Source organism: Oryctolagus cuniculus, chromosome 6, assembly GCF_964237555.1.
Source record: "Oryctolagus cuniculus chromosome 6, mOryCun1.1, whole genome shotgun sequence".
NCBI classification, from domain to species: domain Eukaryota; kingdom Metazoa; phylum Chordata; class Mammalia; order Lagomorpha; family Leporidae; genus Oryctolagus; species Oryctolagus cuniculus.
Genome location: NC_091437.1, coordinates 20,648,140 through 20,666,917, shown reverse-complemented (window position 1 = coordinate 20,666,917; position 18,778 = coordinate 20,648,140). Strand labels below are relative to the sequence as shown.

The window sequence follows — 18,778 nt, the reverse complement described above, 5'->3', positions numbered from 1 at the left end:
GGGCTGGAGCAGAGTGAGTGAAGGGGGAGGGCCACAGGAAAAGAAGTCAGGGAGGCGAGGGAAATATGGAGGGGGAGGTGTTGGACCTTGTGCCATTGTGGAAACTATGGCTTTTGCTCTGGTAAAACACTGAGCCACAGGAAAACTTTGAATATATTTTTTAAAGATTTATTTATTTATTTGAAATTCAGAGTTACACAGAGAGAGGAGAGAGGGGAGAGAGGGGAGAGAGGGGAGAGAGAGAGAGAGAGAGAGAGAGAGAGAAGTTTTCCATCCAATTGTTCACTCCCCAGATGGCTGCAACGGCCAAAGCTGTGCCAACCCGAAGCAAAGAGCCAGGAGCTTCTTCCTGGTCTCCCATCTGGGTGCAGGGGCCCAAGGACTTGGGCCATCTTCTACTGCTTTCCCAGGCCATAGCAGAGAGCTGGACAGGAAGTGGAGCAGCCGGGTCTCAAACCGGCGTCCATATGGGATGCTGGCATTTCAGGCCAGGGTGTTAACCCACTGTGCCACAGCACCTGCCCCAAATTTTGAATATATTAGCATGATCTGAGCTACACTGTAACAAGATACACTCTATATTGTAACAAGATCACAAGATCAAAGTGAGAACAAAAGGCAGAACAAGGCATGGGTAGAAGCAGGGGAGGTAACATAGGACCCACTGCAGTATATTCTAAGCAGAAGATAATAGTGGCTTAAACCATTATGGATGCTATGATGGAGATGGTGAGAAATAATGGATTCTTGATATATTTTGAGAGAAAAGCCATCATGCGTTGCTGATGGATTTTATGCAGAACATGAGAGAGGGCTGAGTCAAGGGTGACTTCAAGGGCTTGCTCTGAGTAGTTGAAAAAAAAAAGACATGGCATCAACTGAGATAAGGAAGCTGCAGATGTTACAGTAGTGAAGGGGAAGGTCAAGAGTTCATGAGAACATGTAAAATGGGATAACAGTACTTCACAGGCTCTAGTGAGACTCAAACACTATAATATGTGAAAGTGCTTACCATCAGCACATAGCTGGCTCTCAGGAAGTGTCACTTTCTGTTTCACTCTCCCATATAGGCTCGTAAAGCATGAACAATTAGGGGTCTCTGAGCCAATATCACCAATTGCCTTTATGTAGTAATAATGAGCCAATCAATGCCAAAACAGTTTCCTCACAGTGGTTTTCTCACCCTTCAGGAAACTTTCACTGTTGCTAACAGGGTCTTTAGATTTATCAAAGATTTCTTAGTGAGGATGACAGACTGATGTGATGATGAGTTTCTGTGTCAGTAGCATTACCAGGCAGGCAGACCCCTCTGTGTGCTAATCCTTTCCATGTCACTCTGCAGATGTCAGATGAGCAGGAGCCATAACATCATCATAGCAGTGGAACAGAGATTGGCTACACACTGACACAGACACAAACACACACAAATTTATCTCTCTCCTTGGCCCCTAAGATTGCTGTGCAACTGTTGGCAGATTAGTCATCTGCATGGTGGGTTCTATTATTATCCCTGTTTTATGGGTGAAGAACAAAGTCCCAGTGAGGCTTGTTACATGACATCCAGGAGTTAGCACTTGCAGGAGTGCTGAACAGCTCTATATGGTACTAGGTAGGTAGCTGTTAGATAAATGTTAACCTTTGTTGCTCATCCTCAGTGGTTCCAGAGGATGTGCCCAGAAGCTCCAGGAGAACAAGATTTTTATATCCAGGAGCCCTATTTGAGAGTCATCAGTGGAACTGGCCTTTATGAGAACAAGGATCTCACTCTATACTGTTTAAATTCTGCAGATTGGTTAGGCTCATGGACACCTGCGATTGTGGCCATCAGCAAATAGATCCCAATACATAGATTTCATTGACCCTTAAAATAGTTCAGGCCAAAGTTTCTCAAAAAGCTGTACAACTATGCAGAAGCACAGCATTTGGGTAGCTTCCTTTGAGCCGTAGTGTCCTCTACATGGGAAGTTCTCATAGTATCCTACCCCAATCATGTTTCCCTGGGCTCATGCTTAGAGTCCAGAACAGGCCAATATTTTTTAAAGGTTTATTTACTGGCTTCTGAGGAATCTCCATAGTAGTACATAATGATTGTACTAGTTCACATTCCCATCAACAGTGACCCAGCCATTCCACTCCAGGGAATTTACCCAAGGGAGATGAAGGATGCATGTGAAAGTTATCTGTACCCCGTGTTTATAGCAGCTGAACTTGAAATAGCCAAGATATGTAATCATTCCAGAAGTGTATCAGTTGATGACTATATAAAGAAATTGTAGTATCTATACACAATGGAATACTACTCTATCATAAAAAAGAATGAAACGCTGTCTTTTATAGCAAGACAGGTGGAACTGGAGACAATTATGCTTAGTGAAACAAGCCAGTCCCAAAAAGACAGATACCATATATTTTCCTTGATTTGTGGTAACTGATATACAGAATACAAAATAAATAATGTATATGAGCAAAATTGACATTTTGAGATTTGATTATTGTTTATGGCTCTTTTCTATACTGAAGAATAGTGGTTTGTCTACTTACTACTTGTTTTTTATTTTGTTTTATTTGAGGTATACAAATTTCATGGATTTCATATAAACAGATTTAGGAACATAGTAGTACTTCCCACCCTACCCTCCCTCCTGCCCACATTGCCTTCTTCCTCCTCCCTCTTCTACTCCCACTCTTAATTTTTACAAAGACCTATTTCAGTTTACTTTATACTCAGATGATTAAGGCTTGACTAAATAAATAGTTCAACAAATAGTATAAAGAAGAAAACACTTTTCCTCAACAACAGAGACAAGGGCTATAAACAATCATCAAATCTCAAAATGTCCATTTCACTCCTATACATTACATTTTAGGTACTCTGTTAATTATCATAGATCAAGGAAAACATATGGTACTTGTCTTTTTAGGACTGGCTTATTTGACTAAATATAATGGTTTCCAGTTGTATTATTTTGTAGCAAAAGACAAGATTTCATTTCCTTTTTTTTTTTTTTACTGCTGAATTGTAGTCTGTAATGTATATATACCATGATTTATTTATTCAGTCATCAGTTGATGGACTTCTGGGTTGATTCCATATGTTAGCTATTGTGAATTGAGCTGCAGTGAACATGGGGGTACATATAACTCTTTCATCTGCTGATTTAATTTTGTTTGGATAAATTCCCAGAAGTGGGATTGCTGGATCATATGGTAGATCTATTTTCACATTTCTGAGGTGATTCCATACTATCTTCCACAATGACTGCACCAGTTTACATTCCTCCACAATGGATTAGGGTAGTTTTCTCCCCTACATGCTTGCCAACCTTTATTGTTTGTTGATTTCTGTATGAGAGCGATTCTCATTGAAGTGAAGTGAAACCTCATTGTGGTTTTGATTTGCATTTCCCTAATGGCTAGTGATCCTGTGCATTTTTTTCATGTGTGTGTTGGCCATTTGAATTTCGTCCTTTGAAAAATGCCTGTTCATATCCTTTGCCCATTTCTTAACTGGTTGTTTGTTTTGTTGTGGAGTTTCTTGATCTTTTTATATATCCTGGTTGTTAATCCTTTATCAGCTGCACAGTTTGCAAATATTTTCTCCCATTCTGTTGGTTGCCTCTTCATTTTTCTGAGTGATTCTTTTTTTTTTTTTTTTTTTTTTTTTTTTTTTTTTTTTTACAGGCAGAGTGGATAGTGAGAGAGACAGACAGAGAGAAAGGTCTTCCTTTTGCCATTGGTTCACCCTCCAATGGCTGCCGCGGCCAGTGCGCTGCGGCCAGCGCACCACGCTGATCCGATGGCAGGAGCCAGGTACTTCTCCTGGTCTCCCATGGGATGCAGGGCCCAAGCACTTGGGCCATCCTCCACTGCACTCCCTGGCCACAGCGGAGAGCTGGCTTCGAAGAGGGGCAACCGGGACAGAATCCGGCGCCCCGACTGGGACTAGAACCCGGTGTGCTGGCGCCACTAGGCGGAGGATTAGCTTAATGAGCTGCGGCGCCAGCCCTGAGTGCTTCTTTTGCAGTGTAGAAGCTTCTCAATTTGATGTAATCCCACTTGTCAATTTTGGCTTTGATTGCCTGTGTTTCTGAGGTCTTTTCTAAGAAGTCTTTGCCTATGTTAATGTTTTGTAGGGTTTCCCTGTGTTCTCTAATAATTTGGTGGTATCAGATCATAGACTCAGGTTCTTGATCCACTATGAGTGGATTTTTATGTAAGGTGTAAAATAAGGAGCCTTACTTCATGCTTTTGCATGTGGAGATCTATTTTTCCTAGCACTATTTGTTGAAGACTGTTCTTGCTCCAAGGATTGATTTTTTTCTCCTTTGTCATAGATAAATTGATTGTAGATGTGTGAATTGACTTCTGCAGTTTCTGTTCTGTTCCATTGATCTACACATTTCTTTTTTGCCAGTACCAGGCTGTTTTGATTATTACTGCCCTGTATGTTGTGTGCATTGATATCTGGCAACGTGATGCCTCTGGCTTTATTTTTGTTATAAGATTGCTTTAGGTATCCAAGATCTCTTGTGTTTCCATACGAATCTTAGCATTGTTTTTTGTAGATCTAAGAGTGTCATTGGCGTTTTGATTGGGATCACATTGAATCCATAAATTGCTATCGATAGTGTGGACATTTTGATATTAATTCTTCCAATCCATGAACATGGAAGATTTTTCCATTTTTTTTGTCTTCTTTTATTTATTTATTTATTTAATGTTTTAGAATTTTCATCAAAGAGATCTTTGAACTCCTTCGTTAAGTGTATACCAATGTATTTAACTTTTTTGTAACTATTTTGAATGGAATGATCTTAGAGGCTCTTTCTCAGACATTTCTGTGTATACAAAAGGCTATTGATTTTTTTTGTGTTAATTTTATATCCTGCCACTTTGCCAAACTCTTTTATGAGTTCTAATAGTCACTTAGTGGAGTCTTTTGGTTTCCCTGTATATAGAATTATGTCATCAGCAATTAGGGATAGTTTAACTTCATCCTTTCCAATTTGGAGCCCTTTGATTTCTTTTTCTTTCCTAATGAGTCTGGCTAAAACTTCCAGGACAATACAGAATAGTAATGGTGAGAGTGGGCATCCTTGTCTGCTTCCAGATCTTAGTGGGAATGGTTCAGCTTTTCCCCATTCAATAGGATGCTGACCATGGGTTTGTCATAAATTGCCTTGATTGTGTTGAGGAATGTTCCTTCTATACCCAATTTGCTTAAGGTTTCCGTCATGAAAGGATGTTGTGTTTTATCAGTTTCTTTCTCTGTATCTATTGAGATAATCATATGGTGTTTGTTCTTCATTTGTTTCCAGAATTTTTTTATTTATCTTTTGATTTCTTCTATGACCCATTGTTCATTCAGGAGCATCTTGTTCAGCCTTTATGTGTTTGCATATGTTCCAGTGATTCTTGAGCTGTTACTTTCTAATTTCATTCCATTGTGGTTCAGAAAAGATGCATGGTATAACTTTTATTCTTTTTTTTTTTTAATTTGCTGAGACTTGATATATGGCCTAGCATGAAGTTTATCCTAGAGAAAGTTCCATGCACTGAAGAAAAGAATGTGTATTCTGCAACTGTGGGATGAAAGGTTCTGTAGATATCAGTTATGTCCATTTGGTGCATATTATCAATTAACTCTGTTGTTTTTTTGCTGAAATCTGTCAAGTTGATCTGTAAGTCCCCCATTACTATTGTATTGAAGTCCCTTTAGATCCATTAACATTTGTTTTAAATAGCCAGGAGCTGTAATGGTGGGTGCATGTACATTTATTGTAGTCACATCTTCCTATTGAATTGATCTCTTAATCATTACATAGTGCCCTTCTTAGTCTCTTTTAACAATTTTTGTGTTAAAGTCTATTTTGTCTTATTTTAGGATGGCTACACCTATTCATTTAGCATGAAATATCTTTTTTCATCCTTTCACTTTCAGTCTGCATGTATCTTTGTTGGTGAGGTCTGTTTCTTATAGGCAGCAAATAGGTGGTATTGTTTAATCCATTCAGCCAGCCATTGTCTTTCAATTGGAAAATTTATACCATTTACATTGAAGGTTACTATTGATAACTAATTACTTGGCCCTGCCATTTTCTCATAAATATTCCTATTGCTTGCTTTGGATTTTCTTTGTACTTTTACTGGGGGATTTTCTGCCATAATGATGACCATCTTTCTGTGTTTCTGTGTGTAGTAGTACAACTTTAAGCATCTTTTGTAAGATTAAATGAGTGATGGTGAGAAATTATTTCAATTTGTTTGTTATGGAAGGTCTTTATTTCACCTTCTTTATTAATGAGAGTTTTGCAGGGTACAGTATTCTGGGTTGACAGTTTTCTTCCAGTTAGCTGTGAGTCTAATTGGAGATCCTCTGAAAATAATTGGTATGTCTCTTGTGGACATTTTAGAATTTTTTCTTTATGTTTTACTGTTGAAAGTTTGACTACAGTGTGTCGTGGTAAAGATCTTTTCTGGTCATGTCTATAATGTGATCTATGTGTCTTGTGTACTTGGTTGTCCTTTTGTTTCTCCAAATTAGGGAATTTTTCTGTAATTATTTCACTGAATAGGCCTTCTAATCCATTCTGTTTTTCCACACCTTCAGGAACTCCTAAGACTTGTATATTGGGTCATTTGATAGTATCCCGTACGTCTCCAACACTGTTTTTAAGTTTTCTAATTATTTATTCTCCTCCCCCCCACCTTTTTTTTTTTAAGTCTGACTGAAAAATTTCCAAGGGTTTGTCTTCTGGCTCGGATATTCTTTGTTCTTCCTCACCAAGTATGTCGTTAAAGCTTTGCACCGTATTTTTTATTTGACCTATGCATTCTTCATTTCTATTATTTCATCTTGATTTCTCTTCAGAATCTCAATGTCATGGGAAAATTTTTCATCCATGTCATATATGCACTTCATTGACTTGTGAATTTGCTTCTCATTGCTTCTAAGTAATCCTATATTTAATCTTTTGAATTCTGTTTCAGGCATTTCATCAGTCTCTTCATCTTCACATTCTAGTATTGAAATGTTATCATATTCCTTTGAGGGGGTCATGCTTTCCTTATTTTTGTTTCTTGAATTTCTGTATTTATTTTTAGGCATTTGTGGGAATATTTGTTGGTTCTTTCCTCTGATGGCTTTTATCTTTGAACTATGTCTCTATGGTATAGTGGGCAGTCTGCTCTTTCAGTGAATACTCAGAGGCCCCTGCTGGGTGTAGCCAGGGAGCTCTGGTCAGTGCTCCAGGATGGGGCGAGTATCCAGGGCAACACCTAAGTTGGGTGTGGCAGATCTTCTCTTGTTAGCAGAAAGGGGGACATGATCACCTCTGTTGGTGTAATCACACCCTTACCTACTCTCTTCCAAGGTGATCACTGTGAGCTCACAATGCATGCAGTACTCATCTGTGCTGCTACATGAACCGCATAAACGATCTGTGCTGTCCACACTGTGAGCACAGATTCTGCCTCAGAGACCCACCCCAGGCAGTCAGGGAGTTCGGAGTGTGTGGAGCCCCTCACAGTGATTGCCCAGACACCCAGTACGTTCTGCACCCTCTTCTGCAGTCTCAGAATTCTGTCTCAGCACAGAAGGCTCCCACAGTCATGGAATGTAGAAGATCCACTCCACCCTGCTAGCCTGTCCCATCCACAGAGAGGCAGAGATGTTTCAAGAACCAGCTGCCTGTGGGTGCTCCAACTAGGCAGTTTGAGCCCTGGAGTTTGTGATATATTGAGAGGCTGGGGGCACCTCACAGTCTTATTGGGTACCCAGGCTCTTGCCAATCCTCCTAGCCACACTCAGAGTCAATGGGGAATGCAGATTTTTCCTTCTGGTAAAATGTCTGGATCACACATGTGCACAAGAGCCTCTGGCCGCAGCCCCTAGTTGTTTCACAACGGTGGCTTCTCCCCACCCGTTGCTGGGCACGCACAAGAGCCTCTGCAGCCAGCGCTGATGTCAGAATGGCATCTTCTCCCCACATGCGAGCTGGGTGCATGCTCCCGAGCTGCTGCCACCAGAACTGTTGACAAGATGGCGTCTTGTCCCTGCCAGTTGTTGGGCATGCACACAAGAGCTGGTGCAGCTGTCCAAAATCTCAGCAAGTTTTTGGGCACCATTGGGAGGCATGGGGAGAGAGAAACATGCCCCTTTTTGTCACTGGATTAGTGGGTACCCTATCCCCCTTAGGGCTCCAGGCAAGACTCAAAGATGGTGTGGTCTGCCAGGCTCTCCCTCAGCTATATAACCAGTGGCACAGGCTGCAAAGTCTGATATCACCTAGGTGTTTTGTTTTGTTTTGTTTTGTTTTGTTTTGTTTTGTTTTGTTTTGTTTTGTTTTGTTGTTGCAGGCAGAGTGGACAGAGAGAGAGAGAGACAGAGAGAAAGGTCTTCCTTTGCCATTGGTTCACCCTCCAATGGCCGCTGCAGCTAGCATGCTGCGGCCGGCACACTGCGCTGATCCAAAGCCAGGAGCCAGGTACTTCTCCTGGTCTCCCATGTGGGTGCAGGGCCCAAGGACTTGGGCCATCCTCCACTGCACTCCCGGGCCACAGCAGAGAGCTGAACTGGAAGAGGGGCAATCGGGACAGAATCCGGTACTCCGACCGAGACTAGAACCCGGTGTGCCGGCACCGCAGGCGGAGGATTAGCCTATTGAGCCATGGCACCGGCTGATGAATTCTTTATTTAGTGGAAAGTTAAGTTTGTGATTATAAAACCAATTGAAAATATATCATAAAAATTAAATGAAAAAATAACAAAGGAAGGAGGAGAGAAGATGTATGAGGAGAGGAGGGAGGGAGGGAAGGAAGGAGCTCTTAAAACCATTTATGAAATACATGAGTTTTGTCCCCTTTATATAAATTTTAAAAATTAAAAAAATAAGTGTATTTATTTGAAAGGCCGAGTTAAATGGTGGGGTGGGGGGTAGAGTGAACGAGCGATAGAGAGCTTTTTAATCCTCTCCAAATGGCTGAAGCAATCAGGGCCAGGTCAGAGGCCAGAAACTCCATCTAGGTCTCCCATGTGAGTGACCGGAGTCCAAGTACTTGGGCCATCTTTTGCTGCTCTCCCAGGCACACTGTCAAGGAGTTGGATCAGAAATGGAGCAGCCAGGACTCAAACTGGAGCTCCAATATGGGATTTTGGTATCAAAGGCAGTGGCTTAACCTGTTGTGCTACAATGCTGGCCCCATCCCAGTTTTTCTTTTTTTAAGATTGAATTATATGTTTAAAAGAGTTATACAGAGAGAAAGAGAGAGAGGCATTCTATCCACTGTTTCACTCCCCCCAATGGCCTCAATAGCCAGGGCTGGGCCAGGCTAAAGCCTGGAACCAGGAGCTTTATCCAGTTCTCCCATGTGGGCCAAGAACTTGGGTCATTCTCTGCTGCATTTCTCAGGACATTAGCAGGGAGCTGGACAGGAAGTGGAGCAGCTCAGACATGAACCAGCACCCAAATGGGATGTTGATATCACAGGTGGCAGCTTTAACCACTATGCCACAATGTTGCCCACCCCCCCCAGCCAAATTCTTAAAAATGGCACAATTCTCATCCTTTCCTACCCTTGGGGTCCTTCTACAGAGTCAGACCAGCTATGAAGGTTATAATTGGATGGATCACAGATATCCACAGTACCCTAGCCACTGACATTTGTGATAGGAGTGTCTCTAGTGGATAACTTTTGTCCCAAAATTGAATGTGTATGCAACACCTCTGCCTCTTTCTGTCATAAATTGAATGCATATGCAAGACTGCTGCCTCTTCTGTCATATTGTCATTTATGCTGCAATGGTCGCAACTTCCATTCTGCACCTATCTTGGCATCCCCAGCCCTCCTGCCTTAATATCTGTGGGGCTCGGATGCAAAGTAGAGAGCTGCCATCAGTAGTACGCCAAGATGTGAGTGCGTGGTGAGTCACAAGGTTCTACTGGCTGATAATCCTCCTCCTGGCAGCTCTGTTCCTCCTGGCCTGTCACTACTGTCTGCACACTCCTCTCCACTCTCTTTGTGACCAGCAGCTCAGAAGCTACTCTAGGCCAAGTAGATGCCAGTTTAGATATCTGGCAGTGCTCAGTGGGCATTCCCTGCTGGGTACCATCCTGAATCATGTCCAGGTCAAGGTGCTGAGTGGCAGTCATCAGGCAACAGTTCAGTATCCACTCTTCAAAGTTCTGTTCAAGATGTGGGAGCACACACTTGCTGCATCTCAATTCCAGTTTCTCATATGATCAGAGTCAGGGTGCCCCGAGAGTGAGTACAGTCCAGCTGGACCAGGCTACAGGGCTCCCTTGTCATCTGTCCCCACTTCCCTCTGGATCATACTTGAACTATGCAAGGGCATTTGACAGAGGCCTTCAAGGACTGGGTCTCTAAGTGGGTGCAGGGGCCAAGCACTTGGGCCATCTTTTACTGCTTTCCCAGGCCATAGCTGAGTGCTGGATCAAAAGAGGAGCGGCTGGGACTTGAACCAGTGCCCATATGGGATGCTCGCACTGCAGGTGGCAGCTTTACCTGCTACACCTCAATGCCGGCCCCAGTGGTGTCTCTTTAAAAAGCAAGAGGCCTCCTCTTCCAAGGACTTGATCACCAAGCTCACCTTCCTCCTGTGCTCTAGCCTCTGTCCTCTGTTCCCTTGGGATCCCTTTCCTGACTGCTTCTTCTCCTCTTTACCTCCAACTTCCAGTTGAGGCCATCACTTACCAGGGCAGTTGTAATAAACTCCTCACTGCCCCTACCCCCAGCCTGCATCCCTGTGACTTTTGGCTAGTGCATCAACCTGTAGAATCCTTAAACACATAAATCCAGCTCCTCCTTGTCAGCTAGACATCAGGCATACATCATCTCCCCAAAAGGGTCCCAATTGACTCCACCAGGTGTTCACGCCAAAACCGGTTTACTGTTTCCGTCACTTTGAGCTGATACTACATTGGGAATTCTTTTGCTTACTGCTGTATTGTCTTTCCTTCACCAGAATGTAATCACCAAGAGGGAAGAGAATTTGGATTGTTTCCCACTTGGCCCCAATGTCCAGGACAGTGCCTTCTACACAGTAAGTAGGTGCTTGATAAATATTTATTGAATAAGTGAGCAGATGGATAGATGGATAGATACATCCTTCAGAAGAGCCCCTGCTGCCATCCACTGGGCTTGTTGGGCTTGTTGGCAGTCTTCAGGATGTTCTGGGTACTGAGAAGAGAGGAGAGCCTTTTGTTGTGGTGAGCAAAGCATGAGCCTACCATAACCCCAGGAGACTCATCCAAGGCACTGTTGGCCTGGTGGCAGGCAGCCACCTAGCCACGTGTCTCTTTAAAAGCAGTAGGAAGCCAGGCACTGGAGATAAGAAGTGTGGTTGGCAGCATGATAGTGATTGGAAGAGGGCCAGAGAGTGGCAGGTTAGGGGTTGCCATTTGCCCCTGTGTTGCTCTCTGGGAATGCCCAGACTTCTGCAGCTGGTCGGCAGCCACAAATGCTTCCTGTGGAGAGCAAGCAAGAGAGGAGATCCCCTGTGAAGGCCCTGGAGCTGGGGCTGCCCCAGGAGCCTCAATGGGGTAGCCAAGACCTAGATCCTTTCATAACTGCCATTCATGGATACTTGGGAGGCTGCCCTAGGAAACATGTTAGGTCCATGTGCATCCTGCCTGTGCTCTCTATCCCTGTGCTTCTCTACACTTTAGTCTCTCCAGTGGTAATGTGAAGTCTGGGATGAACTGGGGTCTGGGTACTGGAGTCCCAAGGAGAAATGAGAGTTTAGAAGGCCAAGATCCTGGGTATGAGAGGCTTCCCAGGGGTGATGGATGGGCCTGGAAGAGCTCAAGCAAAAGGTATCAGGACAGTGTGGGACAGACCTTTGAGGCCCTAGGACTACTTAACATTCTGAAGCAACATAGCAAGAGCTGGCAACTCTGTCTTATCCTGGTTGGTTCACACTTAGTGTCAAGGTGGGTAATGGAAGAACATCTGGCAGGGAGTCTCGAAGAATTAGGTTCAGGTCTCATCTCTCCCCCTGTCTGGCTATAACCTTGGACAAGTCAGTTCTCTGCTCAAGCTTGTTACATCATCTGTGAAAGGGAGTTCCTGATCCTCTCTCATATGACTATGCTGAGCATTAAAGAAATAGCGCAAGTCATTCCAGGGCATCTACAAGGTTCATCTACTCCTACCAGGTCATCCCCTAGGGTAGTGAGGATATCTGTGGCCACAAACTAAGGAAGCTAAAAACCACTGTCCTGACTCAGTGACTTGCCCCACCCTGGCCTCCAGCCCAGATTCTGGAGGCCTTAGTCAAGGGGCGGGGGTCTGTTTGCCTAGGGCTGGGGTTTCCCTGTAGGAAACAGTGTGGCCTGCTGGAAAAGCCCTCGAAACAGCTGGATGTCGCCCTGTCTGCAGAGAGCTTAGTGCTGTCAGAATGGATGGGTGGACCAGTTAGACTTGCCCCCTCTGGGAAACCCAGATGTGAGCTGTCACCTGGACCTGAGTATGGTTCCTGTCTATCCTGCTCTAGCAAGGCCCTGGGGAAAGTTCAGAATAGGAAGCTGAGGTGAACTGCAAGCCTATAGCTGCTCTCCCCTGAATTCTGCTCAGTATCCAGCCTGTCCAAAGGTTCCAGCCTCCACGTGCCTGAACTGTCTAGGCCTCTTCCAGTCACATCATCATCCCATCCTCTCTTACCTGCCCCAAGGCTCCTGCCACCTCACCAAACACTGACCTGCTGCCTCCAGGCTCAGGGGTGTTTTATACCCTCTAGGCCTCCCCTGGCTTCCACGATTTCACCAGTCCTGGTGCTCTTTCTCCTTCCTGCTTGATGCTTACCAGCCTCCTCTATAGCTATCTTCTCCTCTGCCTATCTTCTAGGTTGGCAGATTCTTTGGAATTTGGTTCTTTCTCTCCAAATCCATACCTGCACCCTCCAACCAGGATCCAACCAGGATCCCTGCCTTTGCTTAATCATCCTCAGACTAGTGTTATTTTCAGACGTGTTTCTGCAGGCCCCTCTTTGGGGAGAAGTTCTACCATTCTGGAGCTACCCTAACTGTGGCTCCTGGGTGTGGAATCCCCTGATCTGGCCTCAACCTATTCCTGCCGTGACTTTTACGAGGTCTCTTGGCATGGGTGAAGGACTTTCCCCCAGGCATCCATCACAGGCATTTTCTTTGCTACCCTCTTGCCACACTGGCAAGTGACTCTTCCTCATCCTTGCACAGGCTGCTCTCTACCCAAGGAATTACACCTGATTCCCTCCCCCAACCCAGATAGGGCTGACTCTGCTCACTGCCAAGGGATGATGAGTGCTTGGCTGGTGTCCATGGTACCTTCTGGCTGAGGCACAGTGAATACTCAATATTAGGGAGGGAGGGGAACCTTGAAGCCATTTCTTTTGAGGAGTTGGGTATCTGAGAATGGCAAAGTGTGACCCTTTCCTGGGCTTTTATGTCCCAGTACAAAAGAGGTTTAAGCTGAAGCAATAGAATCTTACTGGGGAGAGGATTTCTAAGCATCAGCCTTCTGACCCATTTTCCTGGGGTCCAGGCTTGTTTGGGGCATTTTAAGGTAGTCTGTGCACATGTGATGCACAGCCCAGATCCCTCTTTATGGGTGAAGATGTTATTCAGCTGTTAGCCTTCCTTGAGGCTGGCCTTGAATAAAGTCCAGCCAATGACTGAGAAATTTGAGTTTTAAAGCTTGGCTCCTTCCCTTTTGGGAAAACTCTAAAAGACCACCCAGGAGAGCTCCCATGGGCTTGACTGGAACTGTGTGGCAGCTCACTGTCTGCTTCTGCCTAATCATTCTTTAGTTCTTGTCTTCCACAGCGGTGATCACAAGGCTTTGCCTCAAAAAGTTTCTGCATGCTAACCTCCAACTCAGTTTGCTTCTTGCTGCATTTCATCTATGGCATGTTGTTCCAGAAGGGATCAATAAAATGAGATGGTAATATGGGATTTTAGAGATTGGTCACCCCCACTGTCTGGCTGCCATTGAGGACCCCATTGCAGGTGAGGCAGACAGCCTCTGGCACATGGTAATAATATGATTGTGAAAACTTTTATTCATGTTGGAGGAGAATACATTAACTGGTGCAGTACATAATGTGTTTGAAAATTAGGGGAAACTAATTACTATAGGGACAATGGAACTGCTAAGCTTGACTGAGTTTCAGCTAATGCTAATGGAGAGCTTAGAGTGATTAATTGGCAATGAAAAGCTAAGTGTGAAAACCATAGGCCTCTTTGGTGCATATGGGGAACCATTACCTCTTACCATAGCAGAGACGAAGCTGAAAACCAAATCTAAGACTTATTTGTCAAAGTAGTTGGTATGGTTTGAATGTATCCCCCAAGGGTTTATGTGTATGATGCTTGGTCCTCAGTGTGGTGCTATTGAGAGGTGGTGGAATCTTTACAACATGGGGCTTAGTACAAAAAACTAGGTCACTGCTCATACTACCTTTGGATTGATGCTGGTCTTAGGAGTGAGTTACTTGTTCTTGTGAGAGTGAGTTGTTAAACAGCAGCAAATCTGATCCTTGAATCTCTCTGACTTCCTGTCCTGTCATGTGATCTCTCTATTGAATGGGCTCCTGCCACAATGCTGTCTGCCATGATGTGGCACAGGGGCTATCATCCAAGCTGGTATCATACTGTTTGGACTTAAGTTCCAAGCCTCTGGTATTTTTGTGATAGCAGTGAAAAAGAGACTAACATAGTAGTTAATCTCCAAAAGTTAAACAGCCCTGCAACAAGTCCTTGATACCAAGAGCAGAGCCCTGATTGGAAAGAATGAAGCCTGATCCATAAGACTAGTATGTCTGATGTAGCTGAAAATCTCAAATCATCAGTGTTGCTCCCCGTCTTCGTGGAGGAGCGACACTGAACCCTGCGCTGTTCTTTCGTCTGCTCGGCCCTCCCCGGGTTTGCTGCTGGTTCTTCCCGGGTTGGCTGCCGTCCCTTCCACCTCCGTGGAAGGGCGGTTCCCCCTGGCCACTTTCCCCACTTCCGCAGGGGAGCGGCACACCGCCGGCCGGCTCTCTCGGGGGATGCACAGGTGTTCCCTCAGATGTTCCCCTTAGATGTTCCTGGTGCATGTTGTCGCTCTCCTCCTTTATAGTCCTCTTCCGCCAATCCCAACTCGGCTGCCCACACGCCGAGTACGCTGCTCTCTTCCAATCAGGAGCAGGATCAGCTCCTGGAGGTCATCACTCAAGTTGGCAAGAGGCAGCTGCGTAGAAGCTGTTTTCTCCTCTCCCAGCGCCGTATTGTGGGAGAGCAGATGCATAGAATAAGTCTTAATTCCAGTAACTTAGTCCGAGTTGCTCCCAGTTGCTCCCCACAATCAGATTCCTATAGACACTCTATACCTGCAGAAGTGGCCCACTCATCCTTATTAAAAACTAGAGCTTAACTTTGCCTCTTAACTTTAAAAAGATAATGCAAGCCTATGTCCTACAGGATCTCTTCTCTCATTCTATCAGAATCTGTTCCCACATTACCTCTTGGCCACTGGGCCAATAACTAAGATTAAGTTATAACAGTGGCTGGCTAGAGATGTGCTTGGGCTGCTAATGGAGAAAAGAACTATACCTCAAGGAAATGTGAGACTTAACCAGCAAGTACTTGGCAAGCTAAGAGAGTATGCATAGGACTGGATTCTAGAAAAAGAGAGTGGAATAGAAATTTGGATTAAAGAGTTTTGTGGGTATGGGAGCATACTCTCTCTCTAGGACACAGCATTTAAAACTGTGGCAGGGCCCTGGGAGTTGGTGCAAATACGTTGTTAGAGTAGATCCTAAATGCATGGAGGAAAGGATAGCTCACACTAAGGGAGAGAAGTGCCAGAATTGCTGCGTCAAACTATTAGGAATGGACATATTAAGGAAGACTAGATAATTCACTGAAGTACCCAGAATATACCAAAACAATAAGGAATGTGCTGGGGAAAAGGGTACCAGTATCATTAAGAAGTGAAGTTGTGACTGTCTTTTCTAATGCCATGACTGACGGTAGGAAATACTGTCACAGAACTGGGCTGACTGTTAGCAATCAGGGTGATTAGTCTCTGGAATAATAGAAGCCAACTGGTAGCACCTATCTCCCACAAGTTAGGGCACAGTTATTATGAGTAGCAAAGTTAGAGAGTAGCTGAGAAGACCTGACTCATAGAGAGTTATGGAGATGGTTAATAGAACACAGCATCCCTGGGGTCAAAATAGATCAGCAGCCAATGAAGGCACTGTTAATTCTACATGGTCAGAGAAACCCATTGTGGATGATGAGTTCAGTCACCCCAACAAAAAGTTAGCTCAGGGCCAGTGCTGTGGAAAAGCGGGTTAAGCCATCGCCTGCAGCAGCAGCATCCCATATGGGTGTTGGTTTGAGTCCCAGCTGCTCTATTTCCAATCCAGCTCCCTATTAATGTGCCTGGTAAAACAGTGGAAGATGACCCAAGTGCTTAGACCCCTGCCATCACATGGGAGACCTGCAAGAAGCTCCTGGATGAAGCTCCTGGATCCTGGCTTTAGCTTGGCCCAGCCCTGGCCTTTGCGGCCATTTGGGGAGTGAACCAGGAGGCTTCCCCCTCTCCCTCTCCCTCTCCCTCTCCCTCTCCCTCTCCCTCTCCCTCTCCCTCTCTCCCTCTCTCCCTCTCTCCCTCTCTCCCTCTCTTTCTCTTTCCCTCTCTTCCTCTCTTCCTCTTCCTCTCTTCCTCTCCCTCTCCTTCTCCCTCTCCCTCTGCCTCTCCCTCTCCCTCTCCCTCCCTTCCTCTCCCTCTCCCTCTCTTCCTCTCCCTCCTCCTCTCCCTCCCCCTCCTCCTCTCCCTCTCCCTCCTCCTCTCCCTCTCCCTCTCCCTCTCCTTCTTCCTCTCTCTCTCCCTCTCCTTCTCCCTCCTCCTCTCTGTAACTCTGACTTAAAAAAAAACCAAACTGTTAGCTTATGAGTTTCCGTATCTGAACTGATTGTTTGGAATTTTGACTCAGAACATATTGATTGAAGAAGAAGCCAAATATCCCACAAAGAATGGTGTCATACCACCACAACAGGTAGGAATGATGACTTCCCCAGTCATGGGGATCTGTGGCTTTTATTTGGGTAACCATACATACTAGGAAAAAGAGAATATTCAAACATGTCAAGGGCTGTTGAACACAAGATTTGATATCATCACCCAGGAACCTTAAATGTCACCAAAAGCTCTTGTTAGAGTAGGAGACTTGTGTGGGCCAGGAAACAAATAGATTTCTGGCCCAAGTTCTGTTTATGGCAGGCCCTCTGGATCCACAAGACCCAGTCAGTATTATAATCAGATAAACATGTTAATTTGAAACCCCTATCTTGGGCCCCTGGCCTGTGTGGTAATAGTGAGGAAAGCCCAGTAGAAACCTCCAATACTTCTTCCTATCTGAATCAAAATGGTATATAAAAGCAATGTCACATTCTAGGGGTATTGGCAGAAATTAATGTTACCAATAAAGACCAAAAGCAAGTCTATTCATCTTCACTTAATTTACCAAAAATCCAGATGGATCCTGGAACCAGTTCAGCAATCTTAGTTCCAGCTACAGCCACTATTTCTGTTGGATGCCGAATCTTTGCTTTGCTTTGGTCCCAGGCACACAGTGTGTCACTGCTGATCTGATGAATCCATTCTTTTCTCCCTCTTTCAGAAAAAGTTTGCATTTGTTTGAGACAAACAACAGTTTGAATTTCCAAGGCAAGGTTAACTCCCTTGCCCTAGGTCATAATATAAACCCAAGAGTGGGATCTGAACCATCTGGACATCCTGTGAAACATCACAGTAGTCTACTCTATCAGTGTTATGCCATTCTGACGAGATTGGTGGCCATGGCAAGATACTTGCACTCCAGAATATAAGCACTGTGAACATTCACATCTGCCATGTCATCAAAGTTTTCAGGGATCTATGTGGTCAAGAGCATGTTGGGAAATTTTTTCTGAACTATGGGACAAATCAGTATGTCTTATACTTCCTACAATGGAGAAAAAAGCAGGCTTCTTTGCATATGGATACCATCTGCTACACACCTGGGAATGTCACTATAACCTATATATCTGTCAGTGACATAAAAGCCTATCGTCTGTGAGTGGGGCTACAGGTAGGAAAAAGCTCTAGGAATTTCAGTATATACTGCAATACAAGTATCTCTGCTATGAGGGCCATATGAAACATCTGAGCCTGTGGTTTTCTAGGCATCAGTAGTGGGAAAATACATTTGTTCCTAAGTTTCTGGGACAAGGCCGTATTGTCTGCACTGGAGACTTATACACCATTTGAAAAACAACTCTTACCATATTTCTGAGTCCTAGAGACCTTAAAGTCCTGATCAAATGAGCATGCTGTAAGAACTACCACGATGAGTTGGCTGTAGGATCAGGTGGGCCCAGCAACAATCTGTCACAAGGTGGAAGGGGCACATCTGGAATCAAGCACAAGCATGATTGGAGGGCACAAGTAAGCTGTAAAACTGGTAACCCAAAATCCTGTGTTATCTTCCAAAACTTTTCTCACAGGTCACATCTGTTGCTGCATGGTTGATCCCTTAGCAGCTGACTGAGGGCAGAAATGCTTAAGCATGGTTCACAAAGAGGTCCACAACTCCATGCCTTAAGGATGTCAATAGGCTACTTGATTGCCACTTAACTACTGTGATATTCCTACCCTGGAAGGTCCAGTTTTGTCATTTAGACAAAAAAAAAAAAAAATACACATTGAGGTATCAATTGATTGTTCCTTCTGTGGAGTTTCATCCAAAGCTTTC

General features: G+C 44.4%; 1 long non-coding RNA gene across 1 annotated transcript in view; it reads left to right on the top strand.

The window, feature by feature from the left end:
- LOC127490670 (uncharacterized) overlaps window positions 1-18,778 on the top strand; it is a 116,400-nt gene that overhangs the window by 76,552 nt on the left and 21,070 nt on the right. Inside the window, exon 2 of the long non-coding RNA XR_011389716.1 lies at window positions 10,985-11,062. This is a non-coding gene — a long non-coding RNA (uncharacterized lncRNA). The remainder of the gene's footprint in view (window positions 1-10,984; window positions 11,063-18,778) is intronic.